Source organism: Coffea arabica, chromosome 1e, assembly GCF_036785885.1.
Source record: "Coffea arabica cultivar ET-39 chromosome 1e, Coffea Arabica ET-39 HiFi, whole genome shotgun sequence".
NCBI classification, from domain to species: domain Eukaryota; kingdom Viridiplantae; phylum Streptophyta; class Magnoliopsida; order Gentianales; family Rubiaceae; genus Coffea; species Coffea arabica.
Window position 1 is genome coordinate 38,825,246 of NC_092311.1, and position 12,658 is coordinate 38,837,903.

The following is a 12,658-nucleotide window of genomic DNA, read 5'->3' on the forward strand; positions in this document are numbered from 1 at the left end:
TCCATTTAAGAATGTTATTTTAACATCCATTTGATGAATATATAAATCATGTATGGATGCTAGATCAAATAACACTCTTATAGAAGTAATTCTTGCAACAGGTGTGTGGCGACCCCACTTCCCCCTGAGGCGAACCAAAGGGTTGGCGGGCCGTCTGCCCAACTCTCGCCAGGACTCACGCGAGCAATCTAACCCGAATCCTTTCGAAGAATAACCTAATATATTACAAAACAATTTTTTTCCCGAATAGGATCATCCTTAAAACCACATTAACTTCAGAGATAGCAGTGATAAAATAACCAGTCGGTGCTCTTAAACGTCCTACGTGCTACGTACCAAAGTATAAAGTTGCACCAATCCGGATAGATACATACATAAATCCCAAATACAAACTTACAAACCAAGTAATCGAATTAGGGTTTACACATTTTCCAGTTTCAAGTGGCAATCCAAAAAGAAAAGTACATTATCCCAAAAAAAAAACACATTACAGCCCACAGAATAAGTTATAGTAGTCAAATACAATACATAAGGAAAACATAAGTAAGCATCCAGCTTTCAGTTTCCAGGACCTGTTAAGGAAAACAATAAACGTGGGGTGAGCTAAAGCTCAGTGGTGCCCCAAATCATGCAATCACTTAAATCAAACAACGGATAATGACTTAATAATTTTAAACAGTTAGGAAAGCGTATAACAGCACAATGTAGGATACAGGGGCTCTCAGGAGCCATTCTCCTTGCTTGATCAGAAATTACCGTAGTCGACCCTCCGTCAACTCTCACAACTTAAAGTCCATGTAGATACTCTTATTTTTCTTAGCTCCGGCCACCGAACATACCCCAGCTCCGGGCCCGCACGACAAAATAAATGAGAGCGGTAATACTCGAGTATACCTGGGACTGGTCGAGAGATTTCCTCAACGACGTTGCGTCCAGCGAGAGATTAGTATAGACTGGTCGAGGGATTCACCCAGCGACGTTGCGTCCAGCATGATATTAGTACAAGCAGGATATTCACGAAAACATTTCAAGCAAGTCACCACTCGAACGGCTAATGTGGTAAAGTACACATAGCTCACTTCGATGGATCAAAACCATATTTCCAAATATCACATATCAAGCCGAGAAAGCGCATTAATCAGGTAAGCATAGATCAAGCAGGGACACTCACCAAGAATGGAGTTCAGATATCAAGTTGGGAATCGAATTCTGCATCCTCGAAATATCCTAAAACCAAAAATTTGAAACTATAAGTTTCTACTCAGTTTTTTAAGCTTATAGCCATTGAGGTATATTTAATATACTACTAGTTCACTTTCCCTTTGAAAGATCAAGGGTTCCTTAGATTAAAACTTGACAACAGTAGAAAAGATATTTCTTATGGTTTTCCTTGAGGTACTTTTCTAAAATAAAGTAACTAGTATTATTTTATTGAAATAAGTCAATAAACCTCTGAATATCAAAGCTAGAAAGTTACTTTGAACATTTCTCTAAAGATACGGCTTTTTGCAAGATTTATTTCCAAAAACTATTTTTCCTAAAAAAATAGAGTTTTCTTGCCGAGCAAGTCTCCCAGGCTTTTCGCTAAAATTTGTAAAACTCGTATTTTGAAATTTTTCCTAAAGTTAGCTATCCAATTGTAAAGCTTAAGGAAAGAAAAGAAATTGAAATAAGACCTAGAATTTTCAAAAGTTATAGCATTAAAATACTATAGCTATCAAGACTAGCTTGAGCTAAAGGAAATTATCGGGTTGAAAGTTTTAGGCAAAACACTAGATATTGAGTTTTTATATTATACTACTAGCTGGAAAATATTTTTGATTACTTTGACCACAGACACTCGAGTTCGCAAGATCGATACAACTTCCACAGTTCCGATTCCATCATGAAATCATAATATGGATCAAAATATGGCGAAAATTATATAACAAATTACTAGGGTTTCGTCAATCATTAGCCCTAGATTTCAACAAGTGCATTTCTGAATAAAATAAAATGATCAACCAAGGCTTCATCAATCATTAGCACTTGGTTTCAGCAAGCCCATCATAAGCAAATAAAATAAAAGTAAAGCCTCCAAGACATTCCAACAATTTACTTTCGTCACCCTGTAATACTTGTAAAATCATTCAAATGTCCAAGGGCTTCATCAATCATTAGCCCTTGACAATATCAACCACTTCCAACCACAATTTAATCAAGAATTTAAACTACAGGTAAGCTAAAATCTCAACCCAAAACCCAATTTCTATTTCTCAAAGAAACAGGACATTCATGCAAAACAGTCCACTTTAAAAATTCACAGACAGTAGTACACATGGAGGAAAAATACGAAATTTCTACAGGACAAAGGCCTATGATTCTAGTTTCAAACGCCACTGATGGCGCCTTAAACGGATTTTCCTACACCAAGATATCAACATTTTATTGAGACTGGTCAGGGTATCCAAAAATCTGAAATTTCAATTTTTCACTTGTGAAAATTCCTTTTTCTCTTTTAACACCAAAATGTTTTTATTCAAACCATCTTTATACTTCTTGTAGAACTTCAAAACAACATTTTCCAGGCATTGCCATCCATTATATGTCCAAGAAAATTTCCAAAAATCCAAGTTGATATTTCAACTCAACTTTCGGCAGCCACAAGAAAGTTTCCAGCATTTGTATACCCACATGTTTGGTTAAATCATTCAAGATATCAAATATTTCCTTGCTAAACAAATTATACAATTTAAAACTTACAACCCTTTTGTACTTCCAAACCATCATACTTCCAGGAAAATAAAATAAATTACCAAAAAAAAACCAATTAAACTCCAAAGACAAACTGAAATTGCTGGTTCAACCTGGCTAGCGGTCTCCAACATTTTCCCAGCAACCAATACGCTTTAAATCAAATTTTCCCTTGGTTTAAACATGGTGCTAGGTACTCAATTTCAGCATATAAACACCTAGCTAGTTGTTAAAAATTTCCACTTCAAAACCAGGTTCATATAACAATTTAAAAAAAAAAATCAGAAATCTCATCCAACTAGTTACGGTTGAATCATGCATGAAGGCTTTCTGTTTTCATTTCATTTTATGGTTTTAAACATGCCTTTAACCTCTCAATTTCCTTATATACTTATCTGGCTAGCAAGTAAACGTTTCCAGTTCAGAAATCAAGCTCAAACAACAACCGTTAACATCAAAATTTTCCAAAATTTCCCTGCTTGACCCGGTTGATCATGCCCTGAGGCAGATTGCACTCTTAATTTTATTTCCCTGTTTTAACAAACTAATCGGCCCCATGTAGAGCCTAATTACTTGTTATTAGCTATCTAATTATGATTATAAGCTTAAACCACAAAATTAACACCAAATAAACCAGATCAAAGCGGAAATATCAAGTCAAATTCTCGGCAGAACTTTTACTTCCAAAGCAGAATTTTTCTAAGACTTTGATTTCATTAACCGGCTGCCTAAAATTACATGCAACCTCTGATAAGACTTCCTCTGCTAATACTTAACTTAATTAGCCCAGAAATTTACCTCAGATACACTCCAAACCTACGCACAGAAATCTGGAATTTTCTTCTTTCCTCTCGGCTCTCACGCACCCTGTTTGGTCCTGCGTTCAATTTGCAGTTGGAAATGGTGTTGTGATGAAGGTGGTTGCAGCTGGTGGATGTTGGTCTGAGGTTGACAAAGGTAGTGTTGTTTCCCTGGTCTCTTCCCTCAGCCTACGGACAGAGTAGAGACAAAATGAAAATGCAGCTCGCGGCTTTTCTTCAGTCGATACTCACGAGGAGCAGCTCTCCCTCTCTTGCTCTCGGATGCTACCTTTTCACGATGAAGATGGAGTGCAGTGGTTTCGGTGGAGTTGTGCAGAAAAGAAATGGAATTTGATGAAGGTGGTGTCTCGGTATTTAGAAAGGAGAAATGGTTTGCGGTTTGGTTTTGTGCAGAGAAGGAATTGGTATTGTGTCTTGTGGTTGTGAAATAGAGCAAATGGTATCGTGGTTTTGTGATATGAATTGGATTGGTAGTATGAAGAAATATTGTGGGGCCGTGGTTTTAAGATGTGAAATAGATTGAGTGGTATTAGGAAGTATTGTGGTTTGAGACGTGAAACAAAGAGAATGATACAAGTGCCGCTGTTTAGGAGAATGGTTTGCGTGTAAGAGCGGCTTGCGTACAATTTTGGTAATAACTGCGTGATTTGATTTGCAGTCAGACGTCTCGTTTGGTTTGCATGGAAAGGTAAGGTAAGGGTATTTTAGTCTTTTCACTTCGCTCCTTAATCTCAACTTAATTTCGCAAATCCGACTTAATTCTAAAAATTATCTCCAAGCGCGATTCAAACGCGTAGTTATACTCTAATATACCTAAACCATTTTTTTTTTATCGAATAATTATCGATTAAACTTGAATATTAAGGTTCCTAGTAATTCTTATATTAATTAGCGATTAAATTTGTTATTAGAATTTCCAATTATTATTTCTCAAGTAATAGAGTTAGTCTAACTCGAAATTTATCGATTTAGTAATATAAAGTCAAATGAAATAATAATTTAATCCAAGGGTGCCAATTTGCATATAAAAATTATTTTTACGCACTTACTTGAAAAACAAAGAAAGATAAGGATATATTTATCGAATTTTCACGCCTTAAGTATGTTTAGTATATTAGAATCATATTTATCTAAAATTCATTGGTTTTCATCTTAACGCGAAAATTCTTATTAACATTTAACATTAGCAACTAATTGGAATTAATCATAAGGATTTAAATAATTTATTTTAAGATAGTAAATTTAACAATTCAATTATCATAATTTTAGCATAAAGGGATTAAGTAAACTAACATTTTATTTTAAGGCGAAAAATTATTCCAACCCTAAAGATATTAATTTAGCCAAATAAAACCAAGAAATTTCATAACTTAGGAAAAATTATATTATTTTTCACATAACCTAATTTTACGTACTTAATTGCAAACAAGTAAAAGTAATGCTAGAAATTATTAAGGAATAAAAGAAATGCAAATGAAATATGCACTGGCTTATATATCTATTTTCAGGGTTCTCACAAGGTGCATACGTGTCAAAGTAATCAATTCCTTTGTTTTGTTTAAAATCTTTTGGTACAAGTCTTGCTTTGAAGGTTAGTAATGAACCATCAGTATTACGTTTCTTTTAATTGCCCACTTACATCCTATACGTTTACAACCAGGAGGTAATTCACATAACACCCATGTACCATTTGACACAAGAGAATCCGTCTCATCATTAATTGCTTCTTTCCAAAAAGTTGAATCCCTTGAAGCTAATGTTTTTTTATAAGTTTTAGGATTCTTTTCCAAATGTAAAAGTATAGGTATTTTATTAAATACCCCATTCCTACTACCTTCAACTAAAAAGACTAAATATTGTGAATAAATATAATCTGGATCCAAATTCTTCTCCTTTTGCACTCTCTTACTCCTCCTAGGTACACTAGAAGTTTCAACTATTTTTCTTTTATTATTATTTGTAGAAGAATTATGATCCATAGTCGTGTTTTGTGGTAATATAGACTCTAGTTTAGAAGTTGAACCACTTAGAAAGCTTGTTTCTAAAAATTCAACATCTCTAGACTCCACTATTGTATTCGAGTCTAAATCTAATAATCTATATGCTTTAGAATTTTCAGCATATCCCACAAAACATTTTTTAAGGCTCTTGGTCCTAATTTTGTTCTCTTAAGATCAGGAACCTTTTAATAGGCTATACAACCCCATACCCTCAAATAATTTAAGTTAGATTTTCTTCCTTTCCAAAGTTCATATGGCAAAACATTTGTCTTCTTTGAAGGTATTCGATTATGTACATGACAAATGGTTAATAAAGCCTCTCCCTAAAGGTTAAACGGTAATCTAGCATGCATAAGCATAGCATTTACCATATCAACCAATGTTCTATTTTTTCTTTTGGCTAAACTATTTTGATGGATCAAACCATTTTCTTCACAAAAATTAGAAAATTCATTTGAAAAATATTCGCCTCCTCGATCACTTCGTAGGATTTGATTTTCCTTTCCAATTGATTTTCAACCAAGGTCTTAAACAATTTAAACATATCAAATGCTTGATCTTTTGTTCTCATTAAATAGACATGAGTGAATCTAGAATAGTCATTTATAAAAGTTATGAAATATCTATTTCCGCCTCTTGTTAAATGACCATTCAATTCACATATATCCAAATGAACAATTTCAAGTAACTTAGAAGTTCTTTCATTTTTTGGAAAAAGGTTTCTTTGTCATCTTTGCTTGTATGCATGTTTCACATTTACCAAACTTATCATTCGAATGAGAAATTAATCCATGTTTAGACATGTACTTGATTGATTTAACGTTAACATGAGACAAACGTGCATGCCATAAATCAATGGAAAACTCAACCACATAAGCATAAATATTAACTTTATTGATATTTAGTTTGAACATACCATTACATGAATATCCTTGACAAGCAAATATATTATTTTTGGATAAAACAACTTTTTCTGCCTCTATAACAGCCTTTAATCCTTTAGAGCAAAGTGCACCTGTGGAAACCAGATTTTCCTTTTTGTCAGGGACATGATAAACATTGGTTAAAACCAATATTTTGCCAGAAGTGAACTCCAAAATCAACAGTTCCCTTTCCAAGCACACTAGATGTATTATCATTTCCCATTAGCATGACCTAATTTGGAGCAGCAACTTGATAATCCATGAATAGACTGTTGACATTGCATACATGAACAATAACACCCTAGTCAAACTACCAATTATGAGGTTGGCAATTTGTCAAGTTGCATTCAATCATTATATTGATAGAAAGAGAGCCAATCAAAGCAACAATTTCAGCATTATTAGGAACAGAATTTTCAACAACATTTGCCTTCTTTTGTCCAGCATTTGCCTCTATCTTTAATTTCTTGAAGAATATGCATTCTTTCTTAAAATGCCCTTTCTTACCATAGAAAAAAACATGACTTGTCTTTCTTATTGTTCGTAGAATTTCCAGAAGACATGTCTCCATGTTTTCTCTTATTGTCGGACTTGTTTCCACCTTTCCCAGATTTTTTTGTTAGTGCTAGACTCAATAGTATTCACCTTAGTACCAGATTCCAAAGCAAACTTATTCTCACAAATACAAGTTTCCTCTTCAATTCGGATATGCTTAGTAAGTTGGTCTATGGTGAAATTTTCAGAAGTGTGCAGCAGTTTCTTCCTATAGTCATTCCAAGTGGACGGTAATTCTGCAATCACAGCATCCATTTGAAGTTGATCCGATACTTCAATACTTAAATCACCCATTTGAAGTTGATCCAATACTTTAATACTTAAATCCTTTAGTCTCGACACTAACAGAAGTAATTCATCCACTTGATTCATTACAGATTTGTTGTCCAACATTTGAAACTCAAAGAACTTCATAGTTTAAAATCTGTCCGTACCTTGTTTTTTAGACATGTATTTGTTCTCCAAAGCCTTCTAGATTTCTTGCGGTGATTTAAGAGAACGAAACAGATGATATAGATGGTCAAACAAGGCATTTAAGATGAAGCCTCTATAGCAAACTTCGTCTTCCTCACGTTTCTTGTGGCTTGCCTTGATCTCATTAGACTCGTCATCAGATGGTTCAAGAATCTTTGGCAGATTATCAACCAACAAGTATGCAATACCCAATTCCATGAGAAGAAACAACAACTTGTCTTTCCAATAGGTGAAATTGGTGCCATCAAAATGATCCAACTTGATCATATTAGACTTGAAAATTTTGTTCAGAACGTTATCCGAACAGGTGCCCTCCATGTTGGAAAATTTCCTTAAGATTGTTAGAAAAATTTCAACTACAACTACAGAAAATGGTTTTAATGTGAAGATTCACTTTCCTTAAGGAAATTTGCTCCCACTACTCTACTACCTGGCTTTCGGTATTTCCCTCCAGGAATGACAAAGCCAACCAGAATTTTCACATAGTAGATTGAAGAAATTCTCCAAAAAATGGTTTAGAAAATTATTGTTTTGATAAGAAGTAGAAGAATAGTAAATTTTTTTTTTAGAAGTAAAAAGAATATATCTTCTAATATCTGAACAACCTTATTTATAAGGTTCAAACACCACAAAAAAAATGTCATGCTTTTTGGAAACATACTTATTCCTAAATAGGCACCTTTTAAATGAATAGACACTTAAGAGTTGTATCATGAAACTGTTTAGTCAACATGACAAATATACGTGCGATTTTGAAGTTTCCCTCCAAAATTTCCCACCATCCAAATTTATTTGAATAGATGTGAAATTGACTATAAACCTCTTCCGTTCTTCACACACTTTCAATGTGGGATTCATCACTAACTATTTCCTACACTTCTATAGTTGGTAGCGCAACATGCCTTGTATAAGATTAGGTACACAATACCTTCTGTGAGATTAAGATCTAGTACCGCACAAACTGTTAATCTCAGTTACACAAAATAATATTAGCACTAACATGACAAATATAAACACTAAAACAACATACTTAAACATTATAACAACATCTTGGGCGTTGTTAATGCCACAACGTATTTTTTAATTCCGCGGCCATTTTTGCACAAAATGCCAAAATTATCCTTCTCAAGTCCGAGTGCAATTCGGACTTAGGAGGGACAGTTTTGTCATTTGAATATAAACTTGCAGTGGAAATAAAATATGGATTATGGCATTATCGTTTACCCAACAACTTACAAAGAGCATGATAAATTCAGTCATGTATTTAAAGTTGTATCTCACACTTAATTCCACCCTCAACTCAAAATGACCTATTCCCACAACTATCATTCCTCTACAATTACTACTGCAATTTTAAAGAATCTAAGTCCATGATAGTAAGGATAGAGTGCCTCTACAAGCACAGATAGAGTTGTAAAGTGTAGAAAATAGTAGAAATCGATTTGAATGAAACTGGGTGGATGTGAATGATTGTTCTTTTTTTACCCAAATTTTTAATAAATACCACAATTTTTTGTACTTTTGAGTGTTGTTGACTTAGTATCTACATCAATTATACTAGTGACGGGTTTCAAATATGCACTCAAATTTAATTCTAAATATGTCCATTTATTTGCAAGTATACAGATTGTGATTATACTTTGGGGAGTATAAAGGTTGATCACACGAGGAGCTTAAATGTCAATTACTAGGTCCTTACTCTATTATTTAGACAATAATCAAATAAAGCAATAAAAAGCAATTATGTCAACAAAACTAGAATTATAAACTAAACTTGTAGATGAAAATCCTAGAGAAAAAATTACCAAATACAAAGTTCTAGAGCACATATTCCATTAATGAGCAAGAATATAAGTGAAATGATCATCCTCTTGCTATTAACGTCTGTCTTGTTATGGATGCATTTCCAAGGTTAATCAAGACTCACTCTCATAATGAATTAATAATTAGTAACATTACACTCTCCTAATCTCATAGTAAAGTTATAAATGCTAGCTGATTTAATTCATGAAATGTAACAAGCAAATCCACATAAATATATCACTATTCTCATGTGTCTATTCTTTAAGTTCCATCATTGTTATCAAATTCATTGATTAACAACAACTAAATGATTTTTAATTGGTGATCAAGCAATTACAAATATTAAAGCAAGAACAAATGGAATAACAAGTGCATAATCTAATAAGAGTATTCATATACAACTCATTCAAGATTTCATTAGCTTCCTCTATTCTCTAGGCAAAATATCTAGTTCATCATGAAGAATAAGCAACCAAATACAAAAATTCAATGCAACAATTTATATTGACAAGAATAAAGGAAAAAGCTGAGAAAAGTTCAGCCAATGATGAACAAAGCTCTCTTTGATAATCTTCTACAAGTTTTTCTCTACAAAGAGAGAAAACTACTATTACTACTACTTCTATATTTGGAAGGACTAACTCCTATCCAACTCCTAACTCTAACCCTAACTCATTACATCATTTAAACTAGATACCACTTCATCTATTTATAACCAAACTTTGCTCAATACAAGACAAAAAGAAAATGATCTTCACCATGTGAACACAAGCAAAAATATTGCTCCAAAAGTTAAGAAAAGAGACTAAATGATTCTTTTAATTTTGGAATGCTCAAAAAAGTTAATGAAACTTTTTAACAAGTTAATCTAGCCTCTATTAAGTCCCATCAATCATTGTTGGCCCAACTAGAATAATTTCATCAAAAGAAATCAAGTTGCGCAAGTTGTACAAATTGCAAAAGTTAACTGCGATGCGATAGAGAAACCAGACCTTGGGGTTATGGAGAACCGGTTTCTCCTTTGACAGAAATTTCCAATTAGCTTCAAAACCTTTCAGCCTCCAAACCGTTCTTCCAACCATTTCTTGGACAAGAAAGTCCAAGAAATGGTTTCTTGCCCAATTTTTTGACCACATCTTCACACTCTTGTGGGTTTCCTTACTTGATTTGGTGATCATTTCTCTTATGAATCTTTCATTCTTTTCCTGTAAAAATGACCATCTAAATAAGTGAAAGGAAAAATAAATTTCTAACATTGTATTACAAGTGCTTAAAGATTAACTTATGGTCTTCAGTGCCTTATTTTGATCAAAACAAGATTCAAAATTACTTGAAATGCCACAAAATATAGTGCATAAAATATTCTCATCAATTAGTATATAAATTCTATATGGTGTGGTTGAAACTGGTGATTGCAATAGTTCTAAATTTGAGTGAGAAATGTGAGGTAGTCATTAGCAATATATTGAAGTACACATTTAAAAGTTAATGTTAAAATAACATAAAAAAAACCTAAATACGATTGAGCCTAAATCTACCATTTAAAATGTGGTTTTATTGAAATCTAACCCCTAAATATTTTTGGAACAGAAAAAGAAGGTCAATTGTTCTCTTTTATGACACATGTAACAAAAAAAATTGAATTTTTTTCATGCCTTGAAAGGTAATCCGGTCCTTAGTTACGTGTTTTTGACAAAATTTAAATATTTAAATGTTTGACTAATCTAACTATTTAAGAGAGGGCAAAATGTATACTATTTGGCTTAGGTGATAAAATGTTAATTCTAATTTCCAAGTGTGTCCTAGCTCTATAATCTCATCATTAGGAAAATTTTTGCATTGACATAGATTTAATGTGTTCGTGAGTTCTTAATCAATATGAGATTTCATAAATATGAGGAGCTAGCGTAGATGACAAAGAAACACATCAATTTCTTGAGCTAAATTATGAGCATAATATGTAAATGTGTAACTGATTTAAAAACGTTGACAATTGGCATGAATTATAAGGTCAAATGAAATAGAAGCATTTCAATAAGGACTGATGTAAAGGTCAGGCGCTATAGGGTATGATGAAATGAGAGCTATATTATGACAAATAAGCCTCTCACCCTAAGTTTCAGAAAATTTAAAAGCCTTGCTTGGATTGAAGGTTTTCGTCGGAAAATATTATCGTTTTCCGTGATCACATTTCCCTATCACCTTTTTCCCTCACATATATCAAATCGCTACAGTAATTTTTCCATGAAAAATGACGGAAAATGCAATCCAAACACAACCTTAGGCCTTGCTTGGATTGAAGGTTTTCGTCGGAAAATATTATCGTTTTCCGTGATCACATTTCCCTATCACCTTTTTCCCTCACATATATCAAATCGCTACAGTAATTTTTCCATGAAAAATGACGGAAAATGCAATCCAAACACAACCTTAGTTTTCCTACCTTATGATATTAAAAATTTTCAAAAAGCACTCTTTAGAATGTAAAATTTTGTTGTGCAAAAAACTATATATATTTAAGTTTAGGTCAGCTAAAGGTCGCCCCTCAAGATAAATTTTCTAGTTTGGCCTATGCATTTAAACTTCTTTATTACATGCCAAGGTCATGGTTAGAACCAAAGCTCTTCCTTTCGGAAAATAGCAAACTTTGGAGCTTTATAATATTGAAAATTATAATGTGTAGTGAGGAAAACTTTAGACACCATTCATCCAGTTTGATACAGCATCTAATTGGCATCAATCACCAAATCCCGTAGATGACTTCCATGCTTGTTATCAACTACTTGTTTAGTCTTTAATTATCAAAGCAATAGCAACACATCCTGCACAGCCAAACACCCGAGAGACAGACGTCAAATTAAGTGATCTACAAGCATTTTCTCAAGTACACACAAAGTATTATACTGTTTGTTGGATGCTAAAGCCATGATCATGCCGTGGCCAAGCTCGGCTGCAAACTCCATATATATATATATATATATATATATATATATATATATTTGCATAAGTAGAGTTAGGTGTCATCCTTTACCAACAGAGCTGCTTCCACCTATAGCCCAAATAAAATCAAACCTAGGCCTTTGCTAAATAAAGATAGCACCCCATTGGTGTATATAATATGTAATGCCTTTTCCAATGGACCAACTATATTACTAACACCACAAATTGGAGCCATGAAGCAGAAACATAAAAGCATCAGCAAATATGGAAAGTCAGGAAGTGGTTGGAAAATTTGTGCTAATTAGTCTAGATTAACGTTAGTGTAGTAAAGTAGTGTATAAAGTTTAGAGTAATATATAGTTATTGTAGTAAAGTAGAATTTTACTTCAGCTAAGTTCATAAATTTAAC

The 12,658-nt window shown here is 33.2% G+C and overlaps 1 long non-coding RNA gene across 1 annotated transcript; it reads right to left on the reverse strand.

Moving 5' to 3' along the window:
- Positions 1 to 348: 348 nt before the first annotated feature.
- LOC113703364 (uncharacterized) lies at positions 349 to 4,064 on the reverse strand. Its single transcript, XR_003451432.2, has 3 exons — positions 3,532 to 4,064; positions 1,172 to 1,227; positions 349 to 572 (listed from the first exon to the last, which is right to left on the reverse strand). It is a non-coding gene; the product is annotated as an uncharacterized lncRNA (long non-coding RNA).
- Between the last annotated feature and the right edge of the window lie 8,594 nt (positions 4,065 to 12,658).